The following is a 13,512-nucleotide window of genomic DNA, read 5'->3' as shown; positions in this document are numbered from 1 at the left end:
CTAGGCTGACTGCTATGATGGAGTCAGTCCTTGCTGCGCAAAGTCAAGCTTCTCCAACTCCTGCAACTCCTCCCGCGAGGACTGTTGTCTCTGAAGTGGTTACCCCAACAGTGTCTGCCGCCACCGCCCACTTCGCTCCTAATATGCCAGCTGGGTTCCCTTGGGGAATGCCATCTAACTTTGTACCAGAGGGTTTCGCTCCTGTAAGACCCAATTTTTGACCCTAAGATCCCTCATGGCATCATAGCATTGCATTGCATAAGCCTCAAGGATCATTGGACACCTTGCTTCCTTCCCTGTGGGTGGGATCTTTCCTGAGAGTGATTCTTGATCACCAAGCATTTCTTGCATTTGTATATCATTTCTTTTCTTTTAATCGCTAACCAAAATGTACAAAAATATGTCATTAACATTTGTTACTTGCAGCTTAAGCAGTCAACAGGTCAAGGCACATCAAGTGAATCCTATGGGCAAGAGATGAAGTTTTCCTTGATATGGAGATCATTTGATCATTATATTGAGCTTATATGAGCTATGGTTCCATTATGAAGCAAATTCATCAAGTGGCAAAGGCCCAAGTTCATCAGAATATTTTCAGGTCATCTAAGGACCAATGCAAGTCAACTGAAAGTCAACTGAAGGTTTTGAGTTGGGGAATTGATCTTGACATCCTCATTCATGTTCAAACAAGGCTTATTCATCATGTCAAACATCTATGTTGAAGAATTTGAAGCCAGTGCAAAAGTTTCCCAAAATGGAAAGTGACCTATAATTTCAAGTTTCCAAAAATGGCAAGTTTTCGGACCATATTCAACTTGACTTTCCAACATCAAAGAAGTTTCAAATGAATTTTTGGTCAACATGAAAGTTGAAGATATCTCTCTCCCATTTCCAAAAAGTCCAAGATCATGAGCATCTGATGAATGGTTGAGAAATTATGATCCAATGATTGCAATGTGTACATGGAGGTTCAACAAGCCATAACTTTTGACCCAAAGCTCCAATTTGAGTCACTCTTTTTGAAAAATGATCCTTATGACCAATATTTTCCAAATCCATCATTGCATTGCATGAAATTTAATCACATGATCAAATGTCCATGCATGAACATTTTGGAGGGAAAGTTGGAAATTCAAATTTGGTGCATCATACATGATTAATTCCAATCCAATTATGTGCATGAGATGATTTTAAGTGAAAATACACCTCCACATGGTACTGTTCACATTCAAATTCTCCATGCACCACACACTTTTCCAATTTTGCCATGCACCTCATTTTCTCTTAATCTCAATTAACCAATGCAAATTTTGATTAGCAAGGTGATTAGGACAGAGTATAAATGCTAAATCCTAAAAGAGTTCTGATAACAATCACATTCTAGATCTAGATTTTTCAATTCCCTCTCAAATTTCTCTCTCTTCAATTTTCAAAATTCTTCATCTAATTCATCAAAATTCTTGTAGAATTGTGTTCATCATGTGTCATTTAGTAGGATTTGGCTGTTGATTTGAAGAATTGGAGCCAATATCAAGCTGCACAAGCTCAAGAACATGAAGATGGAAGTTGCAATTTGATCAAGATCCAAGCCATTTCAAGCATCAATTCGTGCCTAAAGCTTCAATATACAAGTGAAGGAGAAGATCTGGACATTGCTAGGCTCTTGAATCCACTGTTATCATCCACTGCTCTTCAAGAAGGTTGGATTTTGAACCTCATGATTCTTCAATTTATGCACATGATATTGTAGATCTTTTCATGCTGATTATCCTGATATAAGTAGAATTAGATCTGGTGAAGAATTGCATGAGTTATGTTGATTTGAAGTTTGTGTGTAAAAAATGTTTTCAATCGATTTGCATTATCCATGGACTTTTAAAATTAAACAATGATAGATCCTTGTTCTACTCATCGAGACGGTTCGAACGGTATATGCCATGGAAAATTCTGGAAAAAAATTCGTTGAAGGTTACTGTAGCTCGCCGGCGTTTGAGATGAGAAGATGACCGGAAGTCCTGTTCCGGTCATCTGGTTCAGATGGTTAGGGTTTACTGCACATGCGCCTTTCACATACCACACTCCAGTTCGAGTCCGTGTGCTAGCATTTGTTTTTTCACTTATTTGATTTCCATTGCCTTAAACGCTGCGTTTTTGTGTGCCGCACCTTGAACCTTCCTGGCTGTGGTTCGATTCCTAGTGAGAGTTATTTTTGTTTTATCAATTGATACTGTAGCGCTTCCTCTGACATTGCATGCATTGGTTCGAATCCTGGCTTGATGCATTTGTTAATTTCCATTCACATAAATATTTTCTACATGTTTCAACATTATTCCATTATTTTCATTCAAATTGTAAAAATCATAAAAAATAGGAAATTAATCCAAATTGCTTCCAAATTTTTTTCACTTGTTTGTATTGATGTCTTTTATTTTTAGATGTCATTTGTGTGAATTGACTGGTTCTGGATTTTTAATTGAGATTGTGTGTTTGAATGTATACAAAATTACCATGCTTCATTCAATTGATTGTGAAATGCTCATTAATTGTCCAATTGCCATGAAATTTAACATGCTCATTCCTAACATGTTGTGTGATTTTTGAGATTTTGTTTGGCATTTTTATCATTTTTCATCTCTGTTTTAGGCATAGGGATGTATGGTGTGACAATGTGTGTCACACATTTTGATGTTATGCTTGTTCATTTTCATTCCTAGATCAATTGAGCTCTTCTGATCCTAATTTCTTGCATGATGCTTGTGTTTAACATGTTGTGTGCACATACAAATTTCCATGGTTATTTGATTCATTTTTGTTTTAATATGGAATTTTTACTCTTGATGTCCAATTGTGTGCTTTGTGATTGCCTTGGCCTTATCTTGGTTCATTAGATGGCTTTGCTTATTGATTTGGATTTGATCCTTTTTAGGACATGTTCATACTTGTTTAAATGTGCTTCATGTTGAATATTGGTTGCTGTTTTGACTTTTTGCTTTGCCTTTGACCCTAGTCTTTGAACTAGTGGTTTGTACTCACCTTTTGAGCTTTGCATTTCAGGTTCAAGCAATTAGTTCTAATGGATGATGTGATCTCCTTGCTTGAGATGCAATTTACTTTGTTTAACTAATTTTGATTGTGTTGTAGGTATTTTGGTGGTGGACTCACTTGAGTGATTGCCTTTTATGACTTGCATGTTGTACATATTGGAAGTTGTAACACTGTTGTTTGTTAGTTGTTTGTCTGAATGTGAATACTGATTGTTTAGCTTTTCATACAGGTACATTAGCCGCTTAAGCTCATTACTTGAGCTTTGCTTTGCTTGTGGTTGGTATACCACTTAGGTAACCTCTCTAACTCCATGTAGTCTGGAAGCCCTGTCGTTTCTTTTGGCAGGCATTTGGCTGAAGTCCTCCTTAAGAGGCAATGTCTATGATTGTTTACTTTTGTGCTAAAGACCTCCTTGTCGAGGCATGCTACTTAAGTCCTCGTAAGTGAAGAGGCAATTGACAGATAGAAGGGATTTGCAATCAATCCCCTGTTAATCAGTTGAGTCTTTCATTATGCTCGCACTACGTGCTGAGGCTTTTGAATAAACACCAAAGATCATTGTATATAGAGTCAGTCAAGTGGAATAGAGTTCCTCATTCTGGACTCCCACGTCTTCTTTGATTCAAGCTCACCCAGGCCAGGGTTAAGATCTATGAGGTCTAATCCTCATTACCTTTCATCTGCTCACCCTGACGGTCAATGTCAGTGGTTAAGAGCATCTCCACACCCATAATAGTATTGGCTTGTTTGTCAAGGTTGATATGACCCCTTGACTAAAGCCCAACTTTGTTTGAGCCTCTTGCTTGTGTATAGAGTGTGCTAATTGATTGATGTGATTGCTTGTGTTTACTTTTGCATATTGCTTTTGCATATTGTTTTTGCATTTATTATTTGCTTTGTTTGAGGAGTCAGATGTAAGACCATTGATTGGCTATCTGTTTCCTATTTTGTTTCTCTTGTAGAGTTAGATGTAAGACCATTGATTGGCTATCTGTTTCCCATGTTGCTTCGTGGAGTTGGATGTAAGACCATTTATTGGCACTGCGTTTCCCATTTGTTTCGGAGTTGGATGTAAGACCATTGATTGGCCCTCCATTTCCAGTTTTGTTGCTCCTTTGAGCTTGCTTATTTGCTTATTGCTTTGTGTTGCCTAATTCCAAAGGAACTTACTTGGATCATTTCTATGATCTTGAGAAAGGAATTCCTGCCTGTGGCCTTGTCCCTTATCCATGACCCTTTTGTGCTTAACCTTAACCTTTTTCATCCTTAAACCAAAAAACCAAAATTGTGCAAACATCAGATTCTATTTTCAAACTAGAAACCTGGGCCATATGCCCTTGACTTTTCAAAAATCTTTTCATTAATACTCATTTGTAATTGAATTTAACTCATACTTTGACTGTGTTTTGTGAATACTCTAATTGGTTAATTCAACCCACTCAATTGTTTTGTGGCCCTTGTGCCCATTTCTTAATCAAGTTTTCATGCATTAGCCATAGATCTGAATTATCTTAGTGGTTGATGTAACTCTCACCGCATCCTTAGTGAGTTGATTCTAAGACTTCCATACTTATTATAGGGTTAACCCCTCACTAGTATGTTGAAGCCATCCTCACATGGTGGATTGTAGGTTCAGGTCGAGTGTTCTCCCTTTGATAATGAAAGACCTTAGGGCTTTTGTTTAAAATCAATCCATTCATCTTTTTGGAAATCTTTTAGCCGAACTATGAGGTTTTGATCCTGTGAAGGTACGTAGGCAATGGATTCATCCATCCAAACACAAAAATAATAAACTTGTACATTCTTTTCTCACCTCTTCCCTCATGTTTGCACAATAAATATTTTCATAAATAATACTTTTTACAACAAGTTGTGAAAAGGGTTCCCTAGGAGTACCTAGGATGTTGTGGGTGCCTAACACCTTCCCACAACATAATTACCCCCTTACCCAGATCTCTGTACCCCTTTTATTAGTTTTCTTTGCAAAACTTCTTAGGCTTTTGTTCGCTTTCTAGCCATTCCTTTGGATAAATAGAAGTGCGGTGGCGACTCTATCTTTGTATGCTTTGCTTTTGATTTAGTCAATAAATCTAAAGGTAATGAATACACCGCTACAGAAAAGTGGCGACTCTGCTGAGGAAGAAGTTCCTAGTGGGTTTGCCAACTTTTCACACTTTGTTGTATTATATTGTCTATTGTTTATGACATATTTTTGTGCAATTTGGGATTACTGTATTGTTTGTAATGATTGATTTGCTTGATATATCAATTGCTTGCTTGCTTGGTGATCTTTGTGAGATGAGTTCTATACCCGAACTCGAGTGCACCTTATGATAGGAGAATGGCATAGTCTCGTCGACTTGTGTGGAGTTATTCCTTAGCAAGTTGACTTGCTAGCCCATTCTCTTGGTGGAGGTCATGTTGGATTAATAATATCACACGAGTTATTTGTGGTTAGACATTATTCTTTCAACATAGACCATAGAAGCCAAGGACCTTAGTTTACCAAGCCCATCTTGGCCTATTTTTAGGACGTAGTGCGGAGGTCGTTCAAATGTCTGATTTGATGCGATTGTTACGCGATAATACACTCATAAGAGTCTCTCTTGAGAATATTTTTGGAATACGAGTATTCGTTTCTCCGATAATATTCGAAAGATGGGATGATGACTATGGGAACCTCTGGTAGAACATGTTCGGCAGGTTTAAACCATAGTACACTCCCTTTGGGTGGTTCTTAACCGAAACTCTGTGCTCGTGACTCGCAACAAACCCGTGATTCATGGTTGATCCTTTCAACTATCGTTAATATCAATGGAACTTGGGTGTTGATAAGGTGTAAACCATAATCCACCAAAATGGATGATTGATATTAAGGATGGTTGAGCCGGTTCATATATCGTTAATATCAATGGAACTTGGGTGTTGATAAGGTGAAAACCATAATCCGCCAAAATGGATGATTGATATTAGGGATAATATGAACCATCCCATGACCTTTGTCTGGTGTGCTTTGCTTGATCCTTGAGTGTGATTGTTGCATTCATCTACATCCATATCATCAGATAAAAAGAAAATTTTCAAGGAACTTAAGGGGTTTATTTGCAAAATTTTCAGATATGGAAAGACAAAAAAGGCATACAAAGAAGTACAGCTTCAGACAACCCGATCTGAAAGAGTTAAGGAATCTGACATCCTATGTATTAGATCCCTTGGGTTTCAAGGCTCGTTTTGGGAAGCTTCTTCCTCTTCTGACTACTCAGGTTGACGAAGGGTTGATGGGTACTTTGGTGCAGTTCTATGATTCTCTGTATCACTGCTTCTCTTTTCCAGACTTTCAGCTATTACCTACCCTTGAAGAGTATGCTCATCTTGTGGGTATTCCTATTCTGGATCAGTTGCCGTTCAGTGGCTTGGAGAGTATCCCTACTTCTCAAGAGATAGCTGACATGTTGCACATAGATGAATCCTTGGTTAAAGCTCATATGACTACCAAAGGTGGAATTCAAGGTCTTCCTTCTGAGTTCCTCATCGCTCAAGCTACCATTTATGGGAAGGCCATGAGTGAGGATGCCTTTGAAGCCATATTTGTGCTTCTCATCTATGGATTGGTATTGTTCCCCAACATCAACAAATTTGTGGATGTGAACGCTATTAGGATCTTCTCTGCTCTTAATCCCGTTCCGACTTTGTTGGGTGATACTTATTTCTCTTTGCACCTGAGGAATGAAAAGGGTGGTGGCGCTATTGTGTGTTGTTTGCCTCTGTTGTATAAGTGGTTTATTTCTCACTTACCTCAGACAGTCGCTTTCAAGGAGAACAAGGGATGTCTACGGTGGTCTACGAGACTCATGTCTCTCACTAATGATGATATCTCTTGGTATGATCGTGCATATGATGGAGTGCTGATTATCGACTCTTGTGGTGAATTCTCCAATGTGCCTCTTCTTGGTACATGTGGTGGGATTAGCTACAACCCTATCTTAGCATGTCGTCAGCTTGGGTTCCCCCTAAAGGATAAACCTAATAACATTCTGTTAGAAGGTGTGTTCTTTCAGGAGGGTAAAGATCCCCAAGGCTTGAAAGCAAGGATGGTTCGCGCTTGGCGCAAGATTCACAAGAAGGGTAGAAGTGAGTTGGGCCTGAAGAACTGCATAGCTTTGGAGCCGTATACTACTTTGGTGAGGAAGAGAGCATCTGAGTATCACATGCCTTATGATTATCCGAGACCTACACCTTTGGTTGCGGCTGGGCCTTCAACCCTCCCTAACCAAGGCGTAGAGGAGTTGAGAGACGAAGACCTTTCACGTGCCTGGATCCGTGAAAGAGAAGAGTTGTTTCAACAGCTTAAGGAGAAGGATGCTCTGATCGAGTTCCTCGAGCATCAGGTCATTGATGATCCTGACGATGCATGGACTTCTCTACTTCCTCAGTCTTCCAAGTTCTGGAAAAGGAGGTATGACAGACTCGCCAAAGAGAAGGCGGATATGGAAGCAGCATATGAGAGAGAGGTTAAGAGGCTTCGTGCAGCTTATCTTCCGGCATCCCGAGTTTCTAGGGATCCATAGGATGTTTATTTTCCTTTTCTCTTGTAACATGATTGACAATGCTGTACTTCTTTTCTCAAATATATTTGATGAGATATTTTCCATATGAGATCAAATGCTAAATATTTCAAAAATTTGCAAATGATACCCTAAAGTTCCTTCAAAAAATAAATCATATGCACGAGCATTGCATGCATCATTTGCATAAGCAGGTGTTGTTCTCAGCTTCTGGTCTTGTGGTTTAACTCTGTGCTTTTCATTTATTTTGAAGAGAAGCTGACTCATCGGTACTACACCAGAGCCAACTCTTCCAGATTGATGGATCACCTAGAGCAAGAGAACCGCGAGCTCAAAGAGGAAGTCGCCAGACTGAGTGCTTTGATGGAGTCTTTCCTGGCAGCTCAGAATCAGCCGTCTCTAACACCTGCAACTCCTCCCCAGAGGACAGTCATCTCTAAGGTTGTCTCCTCTATTGTGCCTGCTGCCAGTGCACACTTTATGCCAACAGCGATGCCAGCCAGGTTTCCGTGGGGGATGCCTCCCAACTTTATGCCTGAGATTCCCGCTCCGACGTTTGCTTCTATGCCGGCATCTAGCCCGGTCATTGTTGTTCCTCCTCCTGTCGTGCATACCGTTCCCAGGGTAGACGACACCATCTATCATTCTGAGCCGTCTGAGGGCCCATATGTTCATGAGAAGATGGATGCTATGAATGACCAATTTCTTGAACTCCGCAAGGAATTGAAGACCGTTCGAGGAAAGGATTTGTTCGGCAAGTCTGCTGTCGAGTTGTGTTTGGTTCCCGGTGTGAAAATTCCTGTCAAGTTCAAGGTCCCAGACTTTGAGAAGTACAAGGGGAACACCTGCCCTCTCATCCACCTGGTCATGTATGCCAGGAAAATGTCTACTCAAACGGATAATGATCGGCTGCTTATTCATTATTTCCAGGACAGTCTGTCCGGTGCTGCACTGCGATGGTATATGAGTCTGGACAGTGCAAACATCCGTTCCTTCAATGATCTTGGCTAAGCCTTCGTCAAGAAATACAAATACAATGTGGATATGGCTCCCGATCGGGATCAGCTCAGGGTCATGTCCCAGAAGGACAAAGAGACATTTAAAGAGTACGCCCAGAGGTGGCGAGAGCTGGCAGCTCAGATTACTCCTCCGCTAGAAGAGAAAGAAATGACCAAGATCTTTCTAAAGACCTTGAGCTTATTTATTACGAGCGGATGATTGCTAGCGCTCCTTCTGATTTCACCGAGATGGTGAACATGGGGATGCGTCTAGAGGAGGGAGTCCGTGAAGGACGTTTGACCAAAGATGAAGGCTCTTCTACTAAACGTTATGGGGAGTTTACGAAGAAGAAAGATGGCGAGGCACATGCTGTGACCTCCCATGTGAAATCCCGAAGACCCTCCGTGAGGAGGAAGACCGCACATCCAGCCGGTAATCAGCACCAGGTGGCTCATATAGCACCTGTTTTCAGGGATAATTCGTAATATCAGCAACACAACAATCAACAACCAACTCAGCAATATCAACAACAACATCGTCCTCAACAACAGGCTTACCAGCCTCGCAACAGTAATCAAGCTAGTACGAGTTATGAAAGGAAAAAGATCACTTTCGATCCGATTCTGATGTCATACGCAGAGCTGTATCCCTCTTTGATAGAGCGGAAATTGATTACTCCAAGAGACCCACCGGCTATACCTGCTAACCCTCAGTGGTGGTACAAGTCTGATCAGCATTGTGTTTATCATTCGGGTGCTCCCGGCCATAATGTGGACAACTGCTTTCCGTTGAAGAATAAGGTTCAAGACCTTATGAGGTGCAGAATTTTATGCTTTGAGGACGTTGGTCCCAATGTTAAGAAGAACCCATTGCCCGAGCATGGGAAGTCTATTAACATGGTCCAGGGTTGCCCTGGCAAATACAAAGTCAAATATGTTAGCCATATTCGACAATCTCTTGTTGAGTTGCACCGTTTGCTGTGTGAGTACAGTCATCTGGAGCACGATCATGATAAATGTCGTATCTGCTCTGTCAACAGATTGGGCTGTCGCCAAGTGCGTAAAGATCTTCAGGAATTGCTGGATGAGGGAACCATTGAGATCCTTCAGAACAGGAATGTTGACGAGGTTGAGCCAGAAGTCAATGTGATTTCTCCGGTGTTCAGGATCCCTGAGCCTGTTGTCATTCGATATGATGGTAGCAAGCAGAAGGTTTCTCCTTCCCTGACTATCAAACCTGTCGGCCTTGTACCGTATTTTTCTAATAAAGCAATTCCATTCCGCTATAATGCCGTTGCTGTTGAAGATGGGAAAGAAGTGCCCTTGCCTTCTCCATCTGTTGTGAATATAGCTGATGTGAGCGGATTGACCCGTAGTGGTCGCGTGTTTTCAGCACCTCCGAAGCCTCAGGCTAGAGCTGACTTTGTTGAGCGTCCGGTTGGGAATGCGGTTAATTCTCCGAACCCGGCACCTGTTGTTAAACCCTCCTCGATACAAAAAACTCCTACTTCTTCTGTTGGCCCTAGTGGCATTGTGAATGAAGATTGTGATGAGATGCTGAAGCTCATCAAGAAGAGTGAGTACAACGTTGTAGACTAGCTTCTACAAACGCCGTCCAAAATCTCCGTGTTATCTTTGCTTCTAAATTCAGAACCCCATAGAGAGGCTCTGTAGAAAGTTTTGGACTTGGCTTATGTTGATCATGATGTCACTATTGAACAGTTTGACAGCATTGTTGCAAACATTACTGCTTGTAACACTTTGAGTTTCTGTGACGCTGATCTCCCCGAGGAGGGAAGAGACCACAACATGGCTTTACATATATCCATGAATTGCAAGAACGACGCCATGTCCAACGTGCTGGTGGACACTGGGTCATCTTTGAATGTATTACTGAAATTCACTCTCTCCAAATTGTCGTATCAAGGGCCTCCCATGAGGCAGAGTGGGGTTGTTGTGAAAGCTTTTGATGGGTCGCGTAAGACTGTGATTGGGGAAGTTGATCTCCCAATCAAGATTGGACCAAGTGATTTCCAAGTTACCTTTTAGGTTATGGATATCCACCCATCTTATAGCTGTCTCCTTGGTAGACCATGGATTCACGAGGCTGGCGCCGTGACATCCACCCTACACCAGAAGCTGAAATTTGTTAAGAACAAGAAACTGGTTGTGGTAGGGGGAGAAAAGGCTCTCCTGGTTAGCCACTTGTCTTCTTTCTCATACATTGATGCTGAGGATGAAGTTGGAACTCCTTTCCAAGCTTTATCTATAGCTGAGCCTGTTGAGAAGAGAACTCCTTCATTTGCTTCCTATCGAGATGTGAAATTGGCCATTGAATGTGGTGCAATTGCTGGTTTAGGAAAAATGATCGAGCTTGAAGACACCAAGTCCCGGGCTGGCATTGGCTTTTCTTCTGGAGTCTTCAACGAGAAAGGGCTGTTCAAGAGTGGATGTTTCATCCACACCGGTCAAGACGAGGAAGCTGCTGCTATTCTGGAAGAAGATGCAGAGGACTCTGACAATTTTGTCATCCCTGGAGGGGTCTGCCACAATTGGGTCGCTGTGGATGTTCCTACAGTTATCCATAAATCAAAGTAAATAATCACTTTATTTAAAAACCCTTCTCCCATGCCAAAAGGAGAAGTGATGACATTGTTGGCAATATTCAATGATGTTTTCATTCAATAAATTCATGTTAAATATTTGTTTTTCCAATTGTTTTCCCTTTTTGCTTTTTGCATGAAATTGGTGATCACAAAAAACCCTAAAAACAAGAATAAAAGCAATCTTTTCATCTGCATAATGATTGCCTTGTTTGATTTCTAAAAAGCTTTTCATATCAGAAATCATTATGCAGGTTGATTCTTAAACCCATTGAACATAATGATCCAACGCCATCTCCCAATTTTGAATTCCCTATATTCGAAGCAGAGGAAGATGATGTTGAAGGGATTCCTGACGAGATTTCCCGTCTACTTGAGCACGAAAAGAAGATCATTCAGCCGCATCTCGAGAATCTGGAAACAGTCAACTTGGGGTCTGACGATTGTTGATAACATGAAATTATATCAGATTTTAGGACTTAATTCAATTAAATTATATTATTATTTATTTCAATTTACTGCATTTTATTAGATATTACGCGGTATTTCCTTTCTATTTGCCTCAGGTGTCTTATTTGAAGCACAAGTAAAAAAGGAAGAAAAGGAGGTGCAAAAAGGAATGAAAAGAAACAAATAGCAAAAGCCAAGCCCAGCCCAAAGAAGACACAGGCGTCGTGCCTGTGACGACCGCCACGGATGCTGTGACGAACGTCACGCTGCATACACTTATGTGACGAGCGTCACACATTGTGTGACGGACGTCACACCATCCCCCTACATTTCTGCCTTCAGAGACGTTGAGAGTCCACGTTTACACGCTGAATCCTATTTCCACGGCGATGCATCCGTTACGTGAAGACTCCTTGACGCGGACTGCTTTGAAAACCGTTACGGAAAGCATCAATATAAATAGCAACTTTGCAAACCCTGCAGAGGTTCCACGCTTCCACGTTTGCACGCTTTTTCCAGATTTCGGCAGTTTCCAATTTTCTTTTCTTCAGCAGTGTAAGCATACCTTTTACATACCGCTTTTGCAATTTTTATTGTTTTCTCTTGCAACTCTATTTTCCTCTCTAGCACTTAATTAATTTTCACATAATAGTTTCCACACCGGAAACCATTGTGTACCTTTTTACCGGATCTAACCTTACGTTAGAATCTAGTTTTTTATTCCTTCGTTTTAATTTGTTGTTCGATTGAAGAATTCAAGAGCAAATCCTATCGGCTTGTGGTGGAGTGTTCAAGACTACTGTTTAAATTATTCAGGTTCTTTAATTATTGTTTAATGCTTTGTTTTATTATTTATTTATATTATTTACTTGAGATGAGTCTGTTTATGCATGATAATTATTTAAGTTCGTTTAGCATGTCTGGCTAATTCGCCTAGATATCGGTATGTAAAGTAAGCGGAATAAGGGATCAAAACTAAGTCGGTTTAATTAAATTTAAAATTAAAATCACTCTTTTTACGGTCTCAGTTTGCAGGTTTAATAACAAAGTTTTTATACGAGAGTAAAGGACATAAAGAGGTTAAAATCAATAGAGCGAAAGTTTGAGGTTTTAACTAGACAGTGTAAATTGGACATTAATTCTAGATCAGGGCGAGAGCAATTTTTAGAGTTAATTAAATTCTAATCTTTTCCAAAAAGTATTTTTAAAGATTGAATGTGAGGACGAGAGTTAAGCATTCGAATTTAATTATATAACCTAAATCAACAGAGCGAGAGTTTGAGATGAGGGTGTTTAAACGGTTAGTGTTTTCTTAAAAAGAGTTTCTACGGACTTTATTGCTTTCAAAAAATGGTTTTTGACTTAATTATAAGTGACAGCTACGTTAACATAAAATCATGGTTTATTCAACAGAGCGAGAGTTTGAGATAGAACTTTTAATCAATATAGTCAACTGAAATGATTTATTTTAAAACCAAGAAACCAACAAAGAATTGATTCCCTAATTACGACGAACTACATACCGATATCCGTTTATTTGATATTTAATTTAGATTCTATTTTTAGTTTTAGCTTTTCCCCAAACAATCAAACATTATCTGCCTTAACTTTACGAAGTAACCTTAGATAACGGTATATTGATTCATAAGTCCCTGTGGGATCGATATCTTTTAAAACTACGCGATAGAACTGTGCACTTGCAGTTTGTACCCCAAATTCGGCTCATAAAGTCGAGCGATCAAGTTTTTGGCGCCGTTGCCGGGGACTTTTATTTAGTCGATATCGTAACTCTTCCGTTACGCTGTAGAGACTAAGGCTTTTCTTTTTCTTTTCTTTCTATCGTCGATTTGT

The sequence above is a fragment of the Lathyrus oleraceus genome, chromosome 5 (genome assembly GCF_024323335.1).
Source record: "Lathyrus oleraceus cultivar Zhongwan6 chromosome 5, CAAS_Psat_ZW6_1.0, whole genome shotgun sequence".
In the NCBI taxonomy this organism is placed as follows: Eukaryota; Viridiplantae; Streptophyta; class Magnoliopsida; order Fabales; family Fabaceae; genus Lathyrus; species Lathyrus oleraceus.
Note: the sequence above shows the minus strand (reverse complement) of the source record.